Source organism: Pimephales promelas, chromosome 16 (assembly GCF_988280905.1).
Source record: "Pimephales promelas chromosome 16, fPimPro1.hap1.1, whole genome shotgun sequence".
In the NCBI taxonomy this organism is placed as follows: domain Eukaryota; kingdom Metazoa; phylum Chordata; class Actinopteri; order Cypriniformes; family Leuciscidae; genus Pimephales; species Pimephales promelas.
The window spans coordinates 21,449,608-21,472,336 of NC_142784.1; the positions used below are offsets into that span (position 1 = coordinate 21,449,608).

Consider the following 22,729-nt stretch of genomic DNA (forward strand, 5'->3'; position numbering starts at 1 on the left):
CTTCCACATCTCTGTATTGATTGCGGCGGAGATTATCGGACTGACTCACTCCAGGATATTAGCTGCTGGTGGTTGTGATGGAAGGGGGGTTATGCAAGCCTAATTCAGTAACATGCTCTGACGTCCATGCTGTTGATGTTATGTGTAGTGAGTGAACTCAAAAACTGATGCCCCTATAGCGGTGAGGATAAACTAAAGTTTCACTTGTTGTGACCCTGCAGTGATTATGCAGTATATCTGTTCCTGCTGCTGATGTGCTGCTTCTGTTTATTTCAGTGCTTGCAATTTTCAGTTTTTGCAGTTTCAATTTTTGCAATATTTTCAGTTGTTTCAGTTACACAAACTTGCAAAACACATTCAAAATAACGGACCTTTTAGATATGCTGACTAAATCTGTTTTTAAAGGAATAGTGACCCAGTAATTTGTATTTTTGTTGGTAAACTCAATTGATTTGAAGGATAAAACAAAAGGATATGTTTGGTAGAATACCCTTAAATGTTAAGTCAGTCTCCATTAACTTACTTTCTATGTAAAAAAAAATAAAAAATAAAAAAATGTTTCTTTACATAAGTGTAATGGTTATGTTTTGGGTGAACTATCCCTTTAAAGCTGTTTGGCGGTTTTCCTCTTTGTCGCCATCTCTGTTCGAAATCTGCAATTGCCCCCATTCGCGGAATTATCAACTTTACGTGAGTTGTACTTCAATACCCTCTCGACACGGCACAGCGTGGATGAACACAATGTTTGAGGAGAGTGTGCAGCTGTCAATCACCGTGCCGGTGTGGATACTGGCATTAAGAATCACAGATTATTTGTTTTGGAAGTATGACTAACGTAATAATTTTCACCAGAAACTCGCGCTGATTAAATCTAACAATCACTTTTCATCATATCACGCAAAGCCGTGCAAATTATACTTTGTTCTCAACAACGTCAGCATTACTTGACTACGTAATGTCCTTCCGATATGTATCCTTGTTTTCGCCTAGGTCCAATTGCAGTCTCTTTTTTTATCTAAGTTTGCCACTCTGAAGTCTTTTTGCATTTTACAACCCATATATTCACCCATCTTAACTAACTTGTCACTGGTGATTGTCGTTTGAACCTTTCTGGATCCGCCATCAAATTGATAAGTTTAATTATATCACCATTGGAGTTAAAAACATTATTACAAGCTTACCACTTTAAATCGAGCTGTGGCAAGCAGATAGTTTTGAACACTGGCTGGTTATGTATTTTCTCAAATATGTATTTTGGATCATTTTTAACCCAAAAAAAAGCTACACACTGCAGCTTTAAGTTTTGGTTGGTTTTCTGCTTGAAACCTTGTGTGCGCTCTCCATGGTGCTGACAATGATATATTTTTTTAGATTGATTGGTTATTACAACTTCTAAATAATTAAATGTATCGAAAACAAATAATTCAGTTATGATTTATGTTTAAAAGGAATGGTTCATTTAAAGTAGGCTATGTTTTTCCTACTGTAAGCTATAAGTCAATAGCCACCATCAACTGTTTGGTTATCAAAGTTCTTTAAAATACCATCTTTTGTGTTCAACGGAAGAAAAACTCATACAGGTTTAGAACAACTTGAGGATGAGTAGGCTAATGACAGTTTTCATGTTTTTTTTTTTTTTTTTTTTTAAGTTTTTGAGTCAACTATCCCGTTAAGTTGCTAGCCTACATGTAATAGTCATAATTGTGGTGGATGAGCAGAGGGAGATATCTTAGAAGAAACAGTCTAAATGGTAATATTCCCTCACATGTTTATTTTATTATCTGAAGGCAAAGCCTACTAAAACCCATCCGAAGATTTAATCTTAACCTTTCCCTCACACAATCTTCTGTTTCTTCTAGAATAAGAGGGATAATCCTCGATTATGTCAATGAGAATATAACGACGATAGTGTGAATTACATGCCGAATTATTCTGCAAAACTCGTGTAGAGAGTTTTGGATGTACTTCACGTTGTTTCCACCCCCTCAGAAAACCCCCCACCTCCCGCATTGCGAACCCTCGTGGGGCTCAATGTCGACGGCTGCGCATGCGCCACACGCGCGCTGTCCCTTTAAATGATCCCGACGAGCTGTTGGAAATCGTCGGCGTGTGCGGAGGAATGACGCAGGATTGACTTCATCTGAAAGTACGTCACGATATTGTTACTTCAAAATTAAGAAGAGAGAGAGAGAGAGGGGGGGGGGGGGGCATAGAGCGACTTTGTAGGCTCGTCTTTTTCCCCTGTGTGAATCGGAAATGCCATGTGACAAGTGTTAGATAACATGAATAGATAGCAATCTCGCGGACAGCGAAACAGAACAGCTGGACACATGCATATGCATAATATGAACCCGTTAGGTTTAAGCGCTTCATTTGAGTGCATTTCGTATTAATAAGCGCTTCGCCGATCACTTGCGCTTATTTAACGTCTAAGCTATTAATCAAAATAGGTCCGTCTGTACACCGGACAAACTCCGACAAATATAAGCTTGAGAGATGCTTCTATAGGCTACTATAAATGTGACATTTATTAAACATAGCTGCCACATTAATTTTTAGCACAGCATACAAAGCTCTCAACCTTTTTGCATAGGCTATAGCGACTCAATTGTGTTACATTTAACAAATCCAGCTTGAATGTAACAAATTATATCTGCTAGTGGGGTAATAAAACATATGAAACAAATTGCAAGTCTTTTAATTTTGAATTGTGTTGTAAGGGCCGTAGAGAGTTCTAACCCATTTTTTAAAGAATGAAAATGCATGTATTTGTAATTTTGCAAATAAAATGATAAGGTTGATCACATCTTTGACTTTCCAAGAGACACCCTGGTGTCTGATATGTCACTGCACATGTGCGCAAAAGTGAGTCACACTGCAGTAACTTTAAGTCGCTCACAAGGCTATTGACACCACAAATCACAAAATGTATTCCATTTTCTACTATATCTGAATTTAGTTGATTTTAAAAGGGGGTAATAATAATTTTAACGTTTTGTTTAATTGTATCCCTATTTTGTTCAGCATTTATTACCATAAATTCACTTACCTTGCAATAAATCAGTCCAAATTAAATTCAAGAAACTTCTCAGCTGGCATCACCAAAGTAACTGCCAACTTCAGAGCATTGTTGGTTACCTCTGCTGATGAGAAACGATGCTGAATGGCATGCGTAATGTGTTCCGCTGCATGTATCCACTCACTCTTTTGCCGTCGATCACACTTGTGAAATTTAACGGGTTCTCCCATCGTTCGCAATTTATAGACAGCCTGTAGTGATAGTAATGCGGATGGGAGGGGGATCTCATTCATTGAAAAACATCAGCAGCATCGCGCCTCGGACGTGCTGTATGACGTCACCGATGACATGCCGTCAACGGGATGCGCGCGCTGGATAGAGAGGGTCACGCAGAAAATGCGTAAAGACCTTCACGACTCGAGTCCACAGATTGTACGGGGAATATTCTTTTTATTTATATTATTCTCAACGCTAACCGTATGGGATTAGGGCATCTAGAATTGTTTTAGACAACAAAAAATATATATCTGGATCCAAATCTTTATGAATTACTTTCTTCTTTGAAATACAAGAATATATTTTGAAGAATATTGGTAACTAAACCATTTAGGTGACCATTGTCTTCCAATGTATAGACAACAACAACAACAAAAAAAAGGCATTTCTCAAAATGTCGTCTTATACCCTATATATTCCACTGAAGAAAGTAGGTTCAGAATGACATTAGGATGAAAATAGATAATTTTTCAAATGTTGTGTGAACTATTTCTTTAATAAGTTCAATTTCTGAGCAGTTATCTGATGCAGGAGGTGGTTCGGCCGAGTATCTATATAGTTTAACACTTCATGTTGAAAATATATTCATTCATATTCTTAAATTAAAATTATTTTTAATATATTGTGCAGGTCTTAAAATAACCGTGTAACTGTAAGTTAATTGAAAAAAAGTGTTGAATTTATTTCTTAAAAAAACAACAATGACAGTGAATCAGTTCTGGAATATGACATTTTAAGCTTTTTTTAAAAAGGAGAAAAAAAAAATTAAGAACTTTTGTCCACCAAATGAAAGTCAGTGTGGTACAACCTGTTGGAAACCATTTTCTCCTCATGTGCCAAGTAAAACTTAGAGAACCCTTTTAGATATAACAACACAGTATATTCAGGAAAGTATTTTAATACATTTTATTTCATGGTTACACACTTGGCATACTGTACTTGTCACACACACACACACACACACACACACACACAGTAAAAATGAATACGCTATATCGAATAAATAAAATTGTGACAACAGATTACAAGCAATATTATTAATTCAATTTAACAAATTAGAACTGAGTAATAATTAATCAAATTAATTCCTTATTAGTTAACCATTTAAAATGAGTAAAATTTACACCAAAAATATCTGAATAATAGATTGATGTCAAAGATGAATGAAGAAATCTGTATTTTATAGTGCCAATATTAAAGACACCTGATTTTAACAAGCAGAATCACTGAAGGAGAAAACCATAATTTTAAGTCACCATTATGGTGATCAATTTTTGTTTTAATTTAGTTTAGTTAATTTTTACAGTGCACACACACATGTCACCGATGGGTTTTTACCAATTAGGAGCTTTTGAAACCAAATGCATTATAAGCCAATTTTTTTTTTTTCTTCTGATTTCTCAATTTCTATCATCCTGGACATTCAGCTTTGTCATTGAGTTGTCCTATAGCAGCAACAAGAAGTAAAACTGAGTAATCCTTCTCATTCATCTGTAAACATTTATGTCTCTATGATAGGAGTTGGGACTGGCATGTGCTTGTTTGTCCAACATGCAGCTTGTCGTCGTGTAGTTTTGCTCACTATGATTCACCTCACACCGATTGGCTTTCAGCTCTCGCTGGCATTGCCAATCCCTCGTACTTCCCCTGTCACTTTCTCTCCTCTCTTGTCACTTCCACCCACACTCTCCTGATCCCACTCTCTGCTAAACATGATCGCCCACACATACAACCACCTCATTCACCTCTTCCATGACACTTGGATTTATTCGCTCTCATTTGTCTCCATGTACCTTAGACCGGAGTTTTCCGTTCACATTCTGCACGTGTCCCTGATGAATCACCTGTGATTTGCGCTGATTACTCCACCTGATCCTGACATTAGGCGTCCTTTAAAGTTCACATTCAGGTATATATAGATACAAAGTTAGATTCAACATCAGCTTGATTCTCTGTCAGCTGATACAAAACAATAGAACTATACTTTTATTGACCTATTATATATTACTTTTTCAGTATAGCCTGTTTTAAGGTTAACTTGTTTAGAATGGTTATAATCGGCTAGAATTTACAATAACTTCTTATTTAAATTCTTATAAATTCCTATTTCAATGTCAAAGAGGACACTACTTATATAGTTTCTGTCATTCTAGTTTGCTTGAGAAACCCAGCGATCTTTAGTCCTCATTCTCTTTCTTCAAAGATCAGTCTCCCGTAGCTGCGAACTGATCGTGTTGGAAAACAAGGCAGAAACGCAGCATGAGCTGTGCAAACTTATGAGAGAGTCATTAATAAAAGATGTGCACTCTGAAGCAATCGTGGTCACGCTGATCCAAAGGCAGCCATTGATTCCCAGCATCACAAGTGGGGCATAATTAGTCTTGTGAATTAAATATGAAATAGTAGTACGTCATCGAGCGCTCCTCTGAGCCTTACCTCCATCCCTCCTGATCTCCCTCACTCTGCCCCAGTCTCTGCCCTACTTAAACAGCATGTTCCTTTGCCTTGGTTTCTGTACCCTCTCTCTTTATGTCTTTTGTGGCTTGCTATCTCCAAAAGCACCCCGCGCAGGCTTGCCCGGTTCCCCTCCACGCAGCAACAGCATCTGTCAGAGAGGCTCCGGGGTTCAGCTTCCACCTGCAGAGTTGTGCCTCAGCCTCCCCTAACAGTCAGTCATCAGTATTCTCTCTCCGTCTCTTCCTCTCACGCTCCGTCGTTCCCCCTCTTTCACTTCTGCTCAGCCGTGGCATACGCCGAGCCGCACCGAGGCATTCCTCTGACAGATATGGTGCAATCTGCCTTCTCGTGCAGAACATCCCCTCTATCTGAAATGTGTTGACAACATGCGTGACAACTGTTGAATCATTTGATATTGTTCAATGGTGATGCTTTGTTAAACTTACAAGACTAAAAATTACACACTGACACTATTTGATTTGATTTGAAACCTGCTAAATAATCATGTTCTTCAAAGCAAAAATCAGTTTTCATAGTCACAAATAATGGATAATTGTATGTAGTATGTGGACACAATGAGTCGATAGCTGTAATCTGTTCTGTACTTTGCTTTTAGTGTCCTTTAAAGGAATAATCCGATGGTTCGATGGCAAAATATTGATTACCTTAAGAAAAAATTTTCTTTGAAAATTCGAGGTGATTGAAAGCACTTACAGTGAAAGTAAATGGAGACAGTTTGACAGAATTAAAAGCATAAATGTGAAGCTTGTAAGTATAAAAGTACTCGCATTCATTTTTCTGTTAAAACTTGTGAATTATTTGAGCTGAAATTCGAAATTAGGCTTTATATGACACTTTATAGCGATAAAGTCGTAAAATCAGATTTATTACAGAAAAGGTTAAGTGATTTTTTACATCTAAAATCTTTTAATGCATATTGTTTACATCCTGTACTATTGAAACATTTAGTATATTTAAGGAAATCATAAGCACCTAAACTTTTTGAGATTTCTAAAGTTCAGAAGTTTGCAGAACCAACTAATATCAAATGTTGATATTAGAAGCCGCCTTATCTATTGATAACAAAACGAAATAGATCTCTTAGCTGCACTTACCATTGGAAAGTCAGTGGATATTCTCATTGAGTGCAAGGAACTGGAGGAGATAATCAACCATGTGTCCCCATTTATATATGAAAACACATTACACATGCCTCCAGAAGGGACATACATCTTCCAGGAACTTATGGCCCTTAATGTAAACTTAGATTTTTCATCAGTCATCATGTTTTCTGTGTAACGAGATTCTGGAAAGGATGTCATCCTGGGCTGGTGTAGGTGTTATTGGCTTGTCTCATGAAACACTCAGCGCTTTCCAAAAAACTATTAAAAAAAAAAAATGTCTAATGACTCACTACCTACAAAAACGGACTGACTCACTCATTTAGTGAGTGGGGAAATGGTAGCATGCATTAAAGCACATTGACTCGATAATGTTTTATCACTATATACATCAGTCTAAATGCTACTCTGGTAAAATAAATAAATAATAATCATCTTTTTTATTTTAAAAAGCAGAATGCGTCACTGGCGACGTGCTCTATCCAGAAAAAAAGGGTTGAGGAGCATAAAACATAGGCAGATGCAAAGCCACATCTCAGACTGCAGGGAAACGCGTCAGTCTTTCATCTTAACCTGTTCTCCAGGGGCCGGTACACAGAGAAACAGGCCCGGGAAAATGAGACTTACTCCACCATGAAAACCACTTTTATCATCTCAATTCATTCACACAGATCTGCTGTGTCTGTGACTACAGCTCCAGTAAACAATTCACAAGTGCTCTGTTTGAAAGCAACAAGCCATAGATATTCATTAAACTTTTCTGTTAGATACCAAATTCAATGTTTTATGTCATACTGTACCATACGTCATGCATGGATTATCCTACAGTAGCTATAGGTTCATCAGTGAGTTTAGGAATAATATATTATATATATATATATATATATATATACAGTATATATATATATATATATATATATATATATATATATATATATATATATATATACTGTATATATATATATATATATAGAGAGAGAGAGAGAGAGAGAGAGATGCATATCATGTTTAAATGGATGTGAGGATCAGATTTAATATCAGATTTGAGAAATTAGGTTGTGTTTCTGTGCGTTTCCTTGTTTAACCTAGATTGAAAGGACCAAATGTCCCCACAAAGATAGTACAATGTGAACATTTTGATGTCGTGGGGCCTTTTGGTCAGGCTGCATGAGGAACATATTTTTTTTTTTTTTCACTGTAAAAAAAAAATTTGTTGGTTTAACTTAAAAAATTAAGTAACCTATTTGCCTTAAAATTATAAGTTAATTGAAATGGAGAAATTGAGTTAATACAATGAAGGAGATTGATTTAAGCATCAGAAACTCAAAATATTATGTTATCTGAACTACATAAATGATCTAAGTTGATTTGACAAAAGAAAAAATGTTGTGATTACAAATCATGAAAATATTTTTTTACAGTGATAAATATAGAAAGTTGCCTGTGGTTTAGGGTTATAGGGAGATGGTTTTTATACTGTACAAACTATATTCTACTATTACTCGTATGAGACACCACATATTGTGTGTAAAGCTGTAAAGCTCTCATCCATAATTCAAATTCAAGATCTTGCATTCTTCAGATAGATAGATAGACAGCGTAAGATTTACATACAAAAGTACAATTTAATACAATTATTGTATCTGATTTAGCAGTTGTCAGTCAGTCAGTTAATGTGCAATATTTCTATTGGTTAGAAATGCTGGCGCGTCGTGGGTTTACGTATGCTGAGGTCTCGGAATGCAGCAGCAGGTTTGTGAGTCATGAATGTTCTGGAACAAACGCTTTCTTACGTAGGTAGGGAAGATATACCAGTGCTTGTTTGATTCTGCGTCTGCCATTTTATGGCATGTCAATTCTCCAAATAAGAAGGCCGTGGCCATGCATGGCTTAAAAAAACACCCACCACACGGGCTGGTGTGTGTTAGGGTCTTTGTCTTCCCTCCACTTGTTGACTTTTTGTCACTCCACAAATGTTTAATGTTGCTCTAAATCTGCATCTTCTAATCATCTAATTCACAGTCATGACTTAATTATGGATGAGAGCTTTAAATCTTTTAAGTTTCTCCAGAATGTATTTTTATTGCCACACTGCCACGGATTTCTCATCCTGATTTAAAATCAAAGTTTTAATGAAACCATCCTGATTTACTTATAGCTTGTTCCAAATCATAAATGAATATGTCATATAACATATGGAAATCACAATGTTTGTCACAAACACTTTTTGGTGTCTAAAATCAGCAAGTCTGTTTAGGTCCCTGATCAGCTGTGCATCCCTGCATCTTAAATTTCTCTCTTCCCCTCTAACACACACACACACACACACACACACACACACACACACACACAAACTGATTGTGCTGCTGCCGTCCCCACAGAACTAATGACTCACTGGAGTGACTCATCCCCTTTCCTTCCTCCATCACAAACACTCTACACATCGTTGTATTATCTCCATGTTTAACCTGAGCAAAGATTGAAGAAAGACTGAGATTTTTTTTTTAATCGGCCCATATTTGGGATCTAAAAATGATCTCTCTCTCTCTGTGTGCTGTTGTGTTGATGAAATAAGGCTAAATGTGTTCTGACAGGTAGGAATAAGAACTGATTTTTGAGCAATTCTAAGGATTAATGCGTGTTTTTTAATGTTTTTAAAATTAAAAGCTTTACTTTTTAAAATGTACTTTTTTGAATTATCGTGAAACCCAATTAATATGGCAAAAGTAAGAATCATTCCTGTCAATTTTTCCTTTTCTTTTTTAAGAAAACAATCGAGGACAATCGAGGATGGTTATAAATTGGCAGTGTCCCGGGGGCATTAGAAGACTCTTGTTTGGGTGTTGCAAGAAAGGTTAGGTGCTCGAAAAAAACAAACAAAAAAAACCCCACAAGCGTCTGGAATGAATTGTCCATGCTGTTATGTTGACAAGTGCTCACACTCTCTCGCCAGCCGTGATTGTCAAGAAACCCAGGAAAAACCAAGGACAGTGATATGAAGACTTGGATGTCCAGGTAAGATCTTAGATATATAGGCTTATTTACTGTACAATAGGCTTCCCTGAAGGCCCCTGAAATAATGGATTTAGGACTATTGTTTCATTAAAATGGGATAATTGCTGACCTGTCAAAACTTTTCATGAATAAACCTATCCGCTTTGTAGTCCTAAAACCTGGAAGAGAATTGGTATTTTTGGGTTCCTCTTCAAATTTTCTATTTCCTTATCATTTCAATTCATATACATTTTTGGTAAAATGTTGGACTATAAAACAATTTTGTTCACATAACAGTCGTATCTTAAAAATGAATTTTGAAGCCACTGTTTTGTATAAAATGTAGGTTCGAATTGGTAAAGGATGTTTTCACGCTTCACACATTTGAAATTTGGCTTGTCTTGAAGGCCTAGACCATTTTTATTAGCAACTTTATACACCTTTATTAAAAATGACATTCCATAGACTTCTATTGTTTTTTTCTTTAAAGTTGTAAATAACCTAGTAACCTGTAGGTCTGTAAATCTTACCTAGCCTACAAATTAGTCCCGAAAAGTGGGGGCACACACATACAAACACTGTGATACCCCCCGGTACACAAATATATATATATATTTTAAAATCAGAATTCATAATATTACATCTCTTTTTTTACGCAGATGGATGAGGGAGTCGATTGCACGGGTGTGGCGGACAATGGAGTGTGTTTTGTGTGCATGTGAGTGTGTTGCCCTCCCTCCCTGTTTATTAGTTGATACACGCCCCCTTTTACATCTAATTTACAGAGAGAGCGAGAGCGAGTTTCTCTGAGCAGATAGTTAGGCTACAAATAATTGTCCATGGAGAAAAAGGGGAAGAAAAGAAAAGGTGGGGCTGAAAAGTTTTTCCTACTCTATATACTATAAAACAATCCAATATTGTTTTCTTCCAAAAACAAGTTCCTTATTTTAAGTTTTAAAAATTGAACTTAATAATTACATAAATTAAGATGTTGATGAGATTTTGTAGCTATGTTCATTGCAGATAGGACCAACATATGGAAGTAAAATAATGACAAATGTTTTTGAAACAAAAAGCCTGTTGATTTGTACTACTTGAAAAAAATATGCATTGCATTAACCCAGCTTGTATCATAGGGCTTGCATTCTTATGGGCTGAAATTTAGCTTGGTTGAATATTTAAGCTGTGAATATTTAAATTCAAAACATTTCAAACATTTTCATTAGTAAAAATTCAGTAACCCATATTCACCTTTCATATTTCTCTTTCAAAATATTCAAACTGATTCAAGCGTGTGTTGTTGACGAAGACAAACTCTGTTTTTCATACACATACACAAGCTCATTCAAATGTAGACACACACACACAAGCCATCTCCTCCTCCTCATAAAACTCTGCTGAATATATTTTCAAAAAAATGAATATTTTCAATCTTGATTCAGGAGTTGTACAGCTGAGTGCAGCACTGCTAGGTGATGTTTCTTACACTGCACCAAGATGATACCCCCAGACTAGCTGATTTACTGTCTTGAGATAGTTTTATATTAATAATAATGTATGTCTTACTGTAATGTTCTTCTGTTTGTTTCCCTTTGTTTTACAAATATGACCTAATATATGTTGCGTTACTTAAAATATATGTTTACCGGTAAATAGCATTTATTTTGTATTGTGTTATATTTTTATGCTATTAACGAGTTTGTTTGCCCATAAAATCCTTAAGATAAGGTTAAACTTATTTGGCATGTTGTCCATTGGAGAGCAGCTTATGCTATGAGTGTGTTAAATTATTCTGCACATTAATGAGCCAATATGTTATGTGGGATGTGGTGGGCTATGTGGTTAAAATGTGGGATGTGGTGGGCTGCTTTGGGCCAAAAAGTCCAGGGCCACTTTTTGGTCCCAGACCGCCCCTGGGAGTCGGACCACACTCACACACAAACTTCAAAATATATAACTGAGGTATAGCTATGACTGCGAGTAATTTATGCTATAGAACAAACCGTGACATAATGACGGAACGTTTCTATTACTGAGCATTTGATGCTAAAATGTGATGTTTTTTGTCATTTACATTTTATCAATTTCTATAGGCTAATGTCAATGAGATTTATTATTACTGCAGTGATACCAAAGTCAGTCATATACTGAAAGATAATGATATAATAATGATGTGAGGCTATTTGCACAGACCTGATTGGTTTTAAATTAAATTACATTGGTAACACTTTACAATGGTTCGTTAGTTAACATTAGTTAATTAAATTTAGTTAACATGAACTAATAATGAACTGCACGTACATTTATTAATATTTGTTTTTAATGTTCATTTCAACATTTAGCTACTACTAGGCTACTTTATTTAAATCTTAACTTTAGTTAATGCACTGTGAACTTACATGAACTAACAATTAACATTTGTATTTTTATTAACTAACGTTAACAAAGGTTAACATACTTTAACAAATGGATTTCTCATTCATTTAATAGCCTACATTATCTAATGAACCTTGTAAAGTGTTTGTGTTTCCAATACATTAGGTTATTACTAAGCAAGCAGGATTGACTTTTTTATTGGCTCACTAGTATTTAATAGTGTTGACTAAACTAGCCCTTACACAAAGTCTTTTTAGTCAAATTATGTTTTTATTTTGTTGCGTAGCAGGTCTTAGTGTAAGCTTTACACTAATGACGTTCTGCGCCACAAGATGGCACTGTAAGCGCGGGAAATGGGAGAGGAAGTCACTTTTGAGACATGAACGAGTGCAAGAGAGTTTCTTTTCTCTGGTTTAATTTATTTAGTTTTTTGTTCCTTAGTGATTCGAATTACTGTTTTCGACAGTGGAGTTTTACTTCAACTCATGGGCCCAGACTTGTCCTGCAGCATCAACACAGCTTTCTAAACCTATTATCATTTTTACACCTGTGGAGAAAAGTGGATATGAAGAGTGCTAACTGCACACTTGGATATCACAGAGGCAAGTGGGATATATGTTTGTTAATACATTTGAAGAAAATTAATATGTAAATCACAGGATAGCACGGGGGCAATATGAATTTAAATAGGAATTACATTTCAGAGATAATAATGGTCTAAACTGCTGTTGGCTGACAGTCACACCTCAAAGAACTCATTGTTAAAACTCTGGGAGCATATGCCAACATATCATTGGAGCATGTCCAATCCATGGCCAATCTCATACTGATCAAATCCAGATGATCTCTTTTAGATATTAGCCTCGCCAAAGCTGATATTGATCTACATGTATAATAATTTGCAAGCTTATATTAGTCACCACTAATTGTGTGTAGATCATGCATGCACAGCCACAAACATTCCTCATGTCCACTCTCATAAATCTGGAGACTGGAGTTGGCTGAGAAAATCATAGCTTGGCCTTGGTCATAGCCTACTAATGTGATTCCAGCTATTTGAGGGTCTCATTTTTCCAACATTATTGTCATTTTCTTTTGGCTGGAGTAGCTGGACTGACGTTGGCAGTTCCGGAAGTTGAGTCTGAGCCATTGGGTCGCAGTTCTGCAGGCGTAGTAAGGTGAGAGATCCAAGCGTGGGATTGGTCCAGTGAAAGAAGTGAGCAGTCTTGGTCGTTGAGACCCAACAGCTTATTAACAGCACCATCTGAGTCATACTGTGGGGGTACATTAATGATGCAGCTGGGGTCAGCATTCATGCTTGAGTGTTTATGATTCAGCAGATGCCCACCTTCTGATAGATCCCTGAGAGAATGCTGCTCTTGAAAGTTATGTGATCATTTACACACCCTCATGCTGTTCTAGAACCATATGCTGTTACTTCAAAGAGAACTTTAAGAATATCTACGCTACTCCTTCCCATGCAAGGATAGGTTTTTTTTTTTTTTTTGAGAATCAATGTACAAAAAGGGACAAAAAACACCAACACCTAATTTAAGTAGTTCAAATGACTAGTGCGCTAGATTGCACGTTTCTTTAAATGTGTGTTCCTCACTTGACTCCAGAAGACTTGGAATATAGCTCACAATTTTTATGGACTACTTTATGATACTTTTATGGTGTTTCTTTGAATTGTTTGGAAGTTTGACAGATGTGGCAATGAACCAGACCACATTTGCCAGATTGGCACCACCTCCCTACAAAGTTAAATGTCATGACATTATTGTGTAATATTAGTTATTTCACAATTTGACCAATTAATGCAAAATGGTTCCATCTGCATGTTAATTGTTTTTTATTGTCTGATAAACTAGGCTATTCACTCGATTTGTTGAGTCATTGTTAACCATCAGAAAGCTGATTATGAAAGTAGAGACTCGCAACACACGTCGGTCAAAATACCAGATAAATGCACCGAGTGAAAAAAAAAAAGCATGTGAGTTTTTGTGTGTGACCTTAAGTGAGCTGTGGTTTGGCTGCAGCTCCGGCATGGCTAGAGTCACGTCCCTCGGCTGAAGGACGGTGGGAATGTGGTGAGTTCGGTCGAGACCAGCTCGTAAAACTTTGCACCCTGGCACTTTCCCGCTTCCCCTGTAGACAAGGAACCAAGAGTAAGAGGGAAGCCACACAAGCACATCATGTAGGGTGGGGGTTTCTGATACATTTTTCAGTCATACACAGTGTGGCTCAGCTGACCCTGAGGTTGTGACCTATCGCAGCTTCCTTCTGTGGTTTGATCGCCTTGACAAGTTTCAGTTCATCACGGCATGTTTAGACTCTGTGCCTTCACTTAACCCCTCGACCTTTCTCAGCTGATGTGATCACTCATGTTTACTGATTGTGAAATGTCCTCTAAGCAAGATCGTAAACACACACATATATTGACTCCAAAATATATTTGAACACATATTCAAAATAATAAGCAAATTGTTTTTCTGCTTCACTTTTTCTTGCTGAGTTGTACTTTTTTTTTTTTTTTTGAGCCAGGTGATTATACTGCTTATGTGTGTGTATCTATAAACATCTGTAAATAATCTGACTTTATTCTCTCAAACTGAAGTATCACATAGGGATGCACGATATATCGGCCAGCATAGGCCGATATATGTTCATTTTTAATGTTATCGTTATCGGCCCGGTAAGAAAATGTGGCCGATATATTAAAGCCGATAAATGATGTATTATTCCCTTCAGCTGAGACACTTGTTGAGCACTGTTAATGTTTTTGAATTTCTTGAAATATGATTGAAATCTATTCAAAAAATGAAAATACGGTTCGGTACAACATGTGCAGCGCAAATCTGTCATATCGGCTGTACAACACTATAACACTGACATGGATTTAATTGTGAGACTTTTGTTTTTGTAATCAGGCTCTCAAAATTAGATAAAAATTTGGATTTAAGTTTATCGGCCGATATATCGCTTATCGGCTTTCAAATATAAAGAATTATCGGTTATCGGTATCGGCCAAAATGTTCATATCGGTGCATCCCTAGTATCACATTATCACTAAGTCACACCCTATGCTTAGGACACCCCTGGTAACAATTCACGGTTAATTTCGAATAGAACATTTCTGAAAATTAGTGTTCTAAACTATTACTCTAACCAGCGTGTTCATGCGGTGTTCATTGTTACAGTACGCAAAAATACAAAACTGCATTATGCATGAACACACAGTTTTCAAATATTTTAATTTATGTTGCTGATTTTTGTCACATTTTCAGCCATTTTAGTTGTAGTCTGGAGCCCTGTTCAGATCTAACAAGCTTTGTCTTTATACTGTCTTTATAACAAAAGCTACTTGTTTTTGTTATCTAAGAGATTCTTACATTTTCAGTTGTGGCGTTTGGGGGTTGCGTCGCTGTTTTTGTAATATAATATAGATATTTGAGTCAATATCTTCTAATGGGTCATTAAATGTAACAAATCGTGTAAAAAATGTACAATTTATTGGAAAATTAAACCACGTTTTGTCAAACTTTGATAATTGCCGTTATCTTTAAACAACAGAGAAAATCAAAATACCAGAAGATCAGATGATCGATAAATTTTTTTCAAATCACCTGTCAAGTTTATGATGATAAATATGACATCAGTATATGAGAGTCAAATTGGACGATTACAGGGTCTCGTGTCAAGATCACCAATTTAAAGGGATAGTTCACCTAAAAATGAAAATGATGTCATCAATTACTCACTCTCAATATATTGTTCCAAATCTGTAAAACTGAGCTTTCTGTCCCTTTGACTCTTCAAAAAGTTCATGAAGAGATCATAAAACTAATCCATATAAATTGAGCGCTTTAGTCAAAACTTTTTGATCGGCCTACAAAGTGATGTCATACTGTACATGCACCACTTTATTATTACCCCTTAGTAGATTTTGACTCATATATGTACTTGTGTTTTTTGAGAAACCATTTCTCCTTTACAAAGAAGGGCACTTAGAAAAGGTGAATTCTGAAGAATTTGCACAGCAAACCCACGTACCCTTCTCTTTTGAGTGCATTTAAATGCCAGTTTGCCAATATAATTGTGTGACAAAAGTGAACTGAAAATGCTCCAGCTGCCAGCTGATGAAACTGGTGAGCACAGGCCGTAATTACAAAAAAGGCCACACAGATTTCACTGACTCTCTGTTCCTCCTGCCTCCGCTTACCAGTTGCTACTGGACAGAATGAACCTAATTTTGGTTACAAAAATATTTCTCATGCAAAATGCACTGGGCTATTCAGGGAAGCATATTTTATGCACGTATCACCTTATTTCAGACATCTACCCCGTTGATTGTTCCTATTTGTCTTTAGTTCTTCTCGCCACATTGAACTAAAACCTCTGGTTTAGGGGATGTGGAAGCTTGTTGTGTGAGATCTGCGGTTTGCTGTATTGTATGTCGAAATATCCTTGTCATTTCAGCTGTAGGCAGAGGAAGGCGTCTGTCATCTGAGTTTTAACAGTCGCTATACCAACAAAAGTAAACAGTTTCTTTAGATGGTCTGTTGTGATCACCTGAATTAGCCATCTAGCACACACACACCGACAAGTCTCGCATCATTTTATTTACTTGAATGCTGTCTGTTTTATCAGTTTAAGAAATGTAATGACACGTTATGAAACCAAACTCAATTTCCTTAGTCATTAGATGTAATAAAGTTAAATGTTTTCTTTGCTTTGAAAGGGTGATTAATGTATTGATAACTTAGCCTTTGTCGTCAAACAGAAAGTTTGTTTCCGTGTAACCCTTCACGTGTTGTGAAAGCGAAAAAAAACTTGCATGGTTCCAGAGTGGCGTACCAATTCCCACTCACAGTCTCTGCCATGCCCTCAAACCTTTGGAAGGCCTCATTCACAGCACTCTTTAAGTAAATATATGAACGCATAGAGCCAAATGATACGATCTAAAAGAGGCAGTGCCGCTCTTTTCACGTGTCCTATCTCGGCTCTGGAGAGGAACGTTTTGGAGCAGGCACAGTGCTAATCATATCTTTCAAGAAAATAAGTGTCATTTGTATGTAATTAACTCGCTCTGCCTCTTTGTTTCCACATCTGAATGATTGAAATTATGACTTGGTTGAAGAGATATGGTTGCATAAAATAGCAGGCCATTTAGAGTTTAAAATAGTTTTTGAAAATATGATTTTCAATGCATATCAAATGATTAAATCAACTTTATTCAAGCAGACTTCACAGAAAAATAAATCACTCAACAGATTTTTGATGGTTTGAGCCAGGATTTTTTTTTTACATTTATTATTTAAATGTATTTGTATATTCCTTGTGACTTACACTATAGTGGAATTTTACTTTAAAAAACAATTTTATTTAAACGGGAAGAGCAGCTGCAGCTGAAATGTACGGTTATGTGAGAATATGAAATTATTTACTATAAAAATTAATAATAATAATAACAATAAGGATTTAATTATTGATTTAATCTAGTCTGAGTTTAAAATAAAATACTTAGCCCTGATGCAAAATTTCCCTTAATCATCTTTTAAAATGTTCAATTACATTTTCACAATAATTAAAAAATTCATTTTCACATTATACAGTATAATATACTTTGTTATATTGAATAGATAATGCAACATATTATTAAAGCAATTAATGGGTCTTTAAATAAAATGTTCATGTACAAAAAGCAACTGAAAGCTTGTAGTTGCTTTCTGTGGCCATGTTTTATAATTGTAATGTTAACTGAATCCAGACTTAATAATTATAATTGAATTATTTTAAGTTGCATTCTCACTTAATTGAGTAGTATTTTCAAGCGTCTGGGTGTGTGTGAGAGAGAGAGCATGCCGAAGATTGCGTGTTTGTGTGTGTGTGTGTGTGGTGTGGAAATGGCAGATTGGCACATCTGTTTGCCACTAAATGCAATATTTACTGATGACACCTTGAGCTTACAAACATAGCAGGATCACAGACTCTCAGTGATATCCATGTATTAAGAAACATTCTTCATGAATACCAGTTCCTCTTCTATGTTTGTGTACAACAATCTCATGAGAAAATGCAACTATTTTTGAGTTGGTGGTTTTGTATGCATTTGTGTGGAATTCAATTAATACGGAAACATGTATTTTAGGGGGAAAATATAAGCTTGAAGGTCCACCCCTAAACCTAACCGTCAGGGGGGCGTAAGTCAGTTGGATGACTGAGATTATAGATTCTCATGAAACTTTGAACCAAAACGTTAAAATAGTCAGTTTTTGATCTGATGTTCATGATGTTATCGAATGATTCAGAGGGCAGTTGCATGGTTTTGCTCATTGCTTATTCTGTCTAAAGCTTCGTTTACATGTGTGATGTTTGTATCCGCTGAAAAACGGCAGTTCTGCAAAGCTCTCGTGCAGTGTATTGTAAGCAAAAATTAATCGGTATCTCAGTCACCAGACTCGCCACTAATGTATGTCATGGTCGACTATCTGTCCCTTTATTGGAGCAACTGAGAAGTGTGGCTGGTTGTTTTGCCCAAATCTGCGTGTGTGTGATCTTATCTTGAGATAACCCATGATAACTGAAAATGTCATACAGGCAGTCAGCAGTGAAGTCTCTGAGTGGTTGAGTTTGTTCAAAGTGTTATCTTTTCTAAGCATTTAGCATATTTTATAGTTTTAATTATATACATTATTCCAGCAGTACATGTCAGTGATCTTTCTTGATGTTGATCAGTTATAAATTGCCAAATTTCCCTTGATGAGATGAGAACAGTGCTTTGAATGTACTAGAATAGTAGATTAAATACATTTACAAATACATCAAATTTATATTTATAAATACATTTTCCCGTGAAATTTGTCTGTGCAAACCCCCACGGTGGTAATGTGTTTCGAGTGTTTTTAAGCACGTTTTCTAATTCACAAAATTAGTTGTGTTAAATGATGAAGAAATGTGTTAAATAGGTCTGCCAATTATTGATCTATTTTTTGTGAAATAATCTACATAATTTCTCCGTTAAGAATAATTTCTTAATTTTTGTTTAACTAAAATCATTACTTTAAAAAGATAATAACAATAATAATAATGAATCAACCAAAATTACATACCGAAATTTAAATCCAATGTAAATTAGCATTGCAATTTTCTTTTTATATAAAAAAGAATGTATTTATTAAAAATTAGTTATTCAGTCAAGATCAGTGAGTGATTTTCTTTTGTTGTTGTTTGATGAACATTAATGATGGCATCAGGTTTATTAGGCTGTTGTCACTAAGACCTAATGCACAGATCCAATATACTGTTACACATGCGTTTTCTTTCTCAAATGTTTACATTCACTTAAGACAAAGACGACTGTTTACAAGGATATTTTGACACAATATTGTGTGATTTGCCTGTTCTAGCGCAAGAAGACTCGAAAGAGAAACTGCAGTATTGGCGCATTGTACTGTATATGAAAGGCAGCTTTTTGTTCATGGAAATTTGGAACGGCTTCTAATACGAAACTGGCTCTCGATTCCTAACCCTAATGAGTAATCTAGATAAAATATTGTAGCCCTCTCTCACACCCTCTCCAGTGTGAATTTGTTTGTCTGACCATGTCTTTGTCTACTTGTCACACTGTCTGCTGGGGCCTCACCTGAGGTTATTTTCTACCACAGTCCTCCCACAGAATAAGGACCCGAAAATACACACACCAGTGCAAATAGAGATGTTCTCACCCCTCAGATGCATGATTCATCAACAATACATATGTAGATATTTCTTCCTTTTAAAAATATGACTTTCACAAAATCATGTGGATGTTTTCATGTACATTGCTGTGTAACCATGACAATTGTAGCATTACAGTTTGGCAACTTTTTTTTCAGTCTATAATGTCATTAGGGCTGGGTATTGTTACAGATTTCCCCATTCTAATGGGGAAATCTAATGGCTTTCAATTAGATTCCGATTCATTTGGATAGCTATTTTTAGAGATTTCACGATTTTATTACGTTTACAATCTCTCAATTCGATTTCGATTGTGATTTATTTTTGGTAGCTGTAATATCCATTATGGAAGAAATGTCTGTTAATGTAGGCCTATCTTTCTGTTAATGCTGTAAACTAAACAGTGGAGGGTTTCAAATCGGTATTCACTAAAATGAACCAGCTCGTAAAGTCCTTTGTTTGTGAATCGAACTATACTAGTCATGCTGTATTTGTGTCACAGACTTTATATGGAGAAAGACGGCGCACTCTGGAAAAAATGCAATGTGCAAAATGGCAGAATAAGTCCCGCCTTTGAAATAAAAGAGCCAATCGTCAATTGGTAAAGTCATCACGTCAATTCATCTGCCGTAAAAAGCTCTGTGTTCTGAGACACGCACTTAGGACTGCACTTGCGCATTGGCTGATCCAGCCTGAGATCCATTTTGAATTTCTTTGGTGATTTCAAATATGAAATTTATTCACAAGCTTGGTGAACAGCTTTGGAGAAGTTGATGTTTTCCCATTTAGATACATAGGAGCTGTACTTGAATGTCTAAAATAATTGCTCGAGAACCATTTCAAATAGGGCCACTGACTTGCCTTAAAGGGATTTTGTTCACGTGCAACCCACAAGGACAACTCAATAGAAAGACGTTTGCCATTATTCTGTGCCACATTTTTTATTGCATCACATTCACAACTCCATGAATGCTGTGGTGCTGTAGATTCTGTGCATAAACACCTACTAGGCAGCCAACATTATGAAAAGATTCATTAAAAAAAATTAACAACATGGCCGAACCTACTGTATGTTGTTCATTAGATTAATTTATACAGGACAGGAAATTCTAAATAGGCAAACACAAATCATTCAGCCACAGAAAATAAGCATGGAGCAAAATATCGATCTTGGAATTTTAACGAATTTATATCTAGATCAAATAGTTTTGGTTTTTAGGTTTTTTGTTTTTTTTTACCCAGTGCTCAAAAAGACTAAAATATGCTACCATATTTAACAGACACAGGAAAAGAAAGTCTGAGCGGAGGTCAGGGAGAGTTTCTGCACAGGAAACAGTGAATGCATCATCATGACTCACTCCAACTGCTGGAGATGAAAGCAAGAGAGATGGGTATCGGTGGGCAGGGAGTTATCATCACTCTGTTGCCGTGGTTACCGCTGCTCGTCAGCGCTCGCAACATGCGCACACACGCAGCCCCCGTGTGCGAAAGGTTCTGGTAGAACAAAGCCGGTGTGCTTTTTGAGGTGTGTGGCGCTATGTTGAGTATATTTTCTTAGAAAGGTCTGTGGGATGACATGCTTGCGTTAGTATGCGCTTCATTCAGAGTCAGACCATTGAGACGGACCCAGTGTATTGTGTAGCGGCCGTCCTCTGAGCTCTGCTGGGGGGATAAAATAACTTGTATGCTTTTGGTTATAAATGCATACAAATGCATGTCCAAATCACAAGCAGATGATACCTATGAATCATTTCTTTTTACTAGTCACTTTTTGAATTTGTTGGAGTTTGCCGTTTGAATCGGCTTGCTCGGTCAAAACTTCCACAGCGGTTATTGTCTAACAGCTGCGTCCCAATTGAAAGACTGCATCCTTCGAACGGCGCACTTGAAGGTTGATTGTGTCACGACGGTATAGCTGTCCCAATTCAAAGACTCCTTCAAATTGTGGCCTCAATTCGTCCTTCATTTCCCGTGCAATGAAGGATACAACAGATGGGTCCTTCGCGGCTTTCTCTACCCCAGAATTCGTTTCGCACCAGTGAGAACAGGATTTTTTGAGCGACAGCTTGAGCTTTACGATTCTGGTTTGATTTGGGTAGTGCTAGTGCACTTATTTGTTAACATGTACGGCGAAAAAAATACGTACTGCTCACAAGTTGCTCAAGCTTACACTTTTAAACTTAAATATTAGGTTTCAGCTTTCTCAAATATCTATGTAGATCTAAAAAATATTTGTAAAAAAAACTTTTATTTTACAGTATATTATTACTTATATATTTTACGAAGATGTGATTATTTGAAGTTTATACTTAATTTTATTTGATTAAATATTGTAAATATTATATACAGAAAATATTTTTTTTGACAGTTTAATATAACTTTCAAAAAAGTCTCATCAATGGCAGCTGTCACAGTTGCTAGATGACAAGAACAATCCTTATTACTAGGCTAGTTCGTCTCATTTAAAGGGATACTCCACTTTTTTGGGAAATAGGCTCATTTTACAGCTCCCTCAGGGTTAAACGTTTGACTTTTACCGTTTTCTAATCCATTCAGCCGATTTTCTGATATTTAGAAGAATATCAGTAACCAGACAGTTTCTGGCCTCATTGACTTCCATAGTAGGAAAAAAAAATACTATGGAAGTCAATGAGACCAGAAGCGGTCTGGTTATTGATATTCTTCTAAATATCAGAAAATCGGCTGAATGGATTAGAAACGGTAAAAGTCAAACGTTTAACCCTGAGGGAGTTGTAAAATGAGCCCA

General features: G+C 36.2%; 2 long non-coding RNA genes across 4 annotated transcripts in view; one reads left to right on the top strand and one right to left on the bottom strand.

Moving 5' to 3' along the window:
• Window positions 1–1,873: 1,873 nt before the first annotated feature.
• LOC120478993 (uncharacterized) overlaps window positions 1,874–22,729 on the top strand; it is a 59,973-nt gene continuing 39,117 nt past the window's right edge. The window contains exons 1-4 of one of the 3 annotated variants that reach the window (XR_016146873.1): window positions 1,874–2,146; window positions 9,641–9,727; window positions 9,827–9,888; window positions 10,527–10,585. This is a non-coding gene — a long non-coding RNA (uncharacterized LOC120478993). Of the gene's footprint in view, window positions 2,147–8,369; window positions 9,468–9,640; window positions 9,728–9,826; window positions 9,889–10,526; window positions 11,511–22,729 lie in introns of those variants that run through there. The other 2 variants (XR_016146872.1, XR_016146874.1) reach the window with 2 other exon arrangements.
• On the bottom strand, window positions 4,613–7,027 carry LOC148973349 (uncharacterized). Its single transcript, XR_016146871.1, has 2 exons — window positions 6,868–7,027; window positions 4,613–6,120 (listed from the first exon to the last, which is right to left on the bottom strand). It is a non-coding gene; the product is annotated as an uncharacterized LOC148973349 (long non-coding RNA).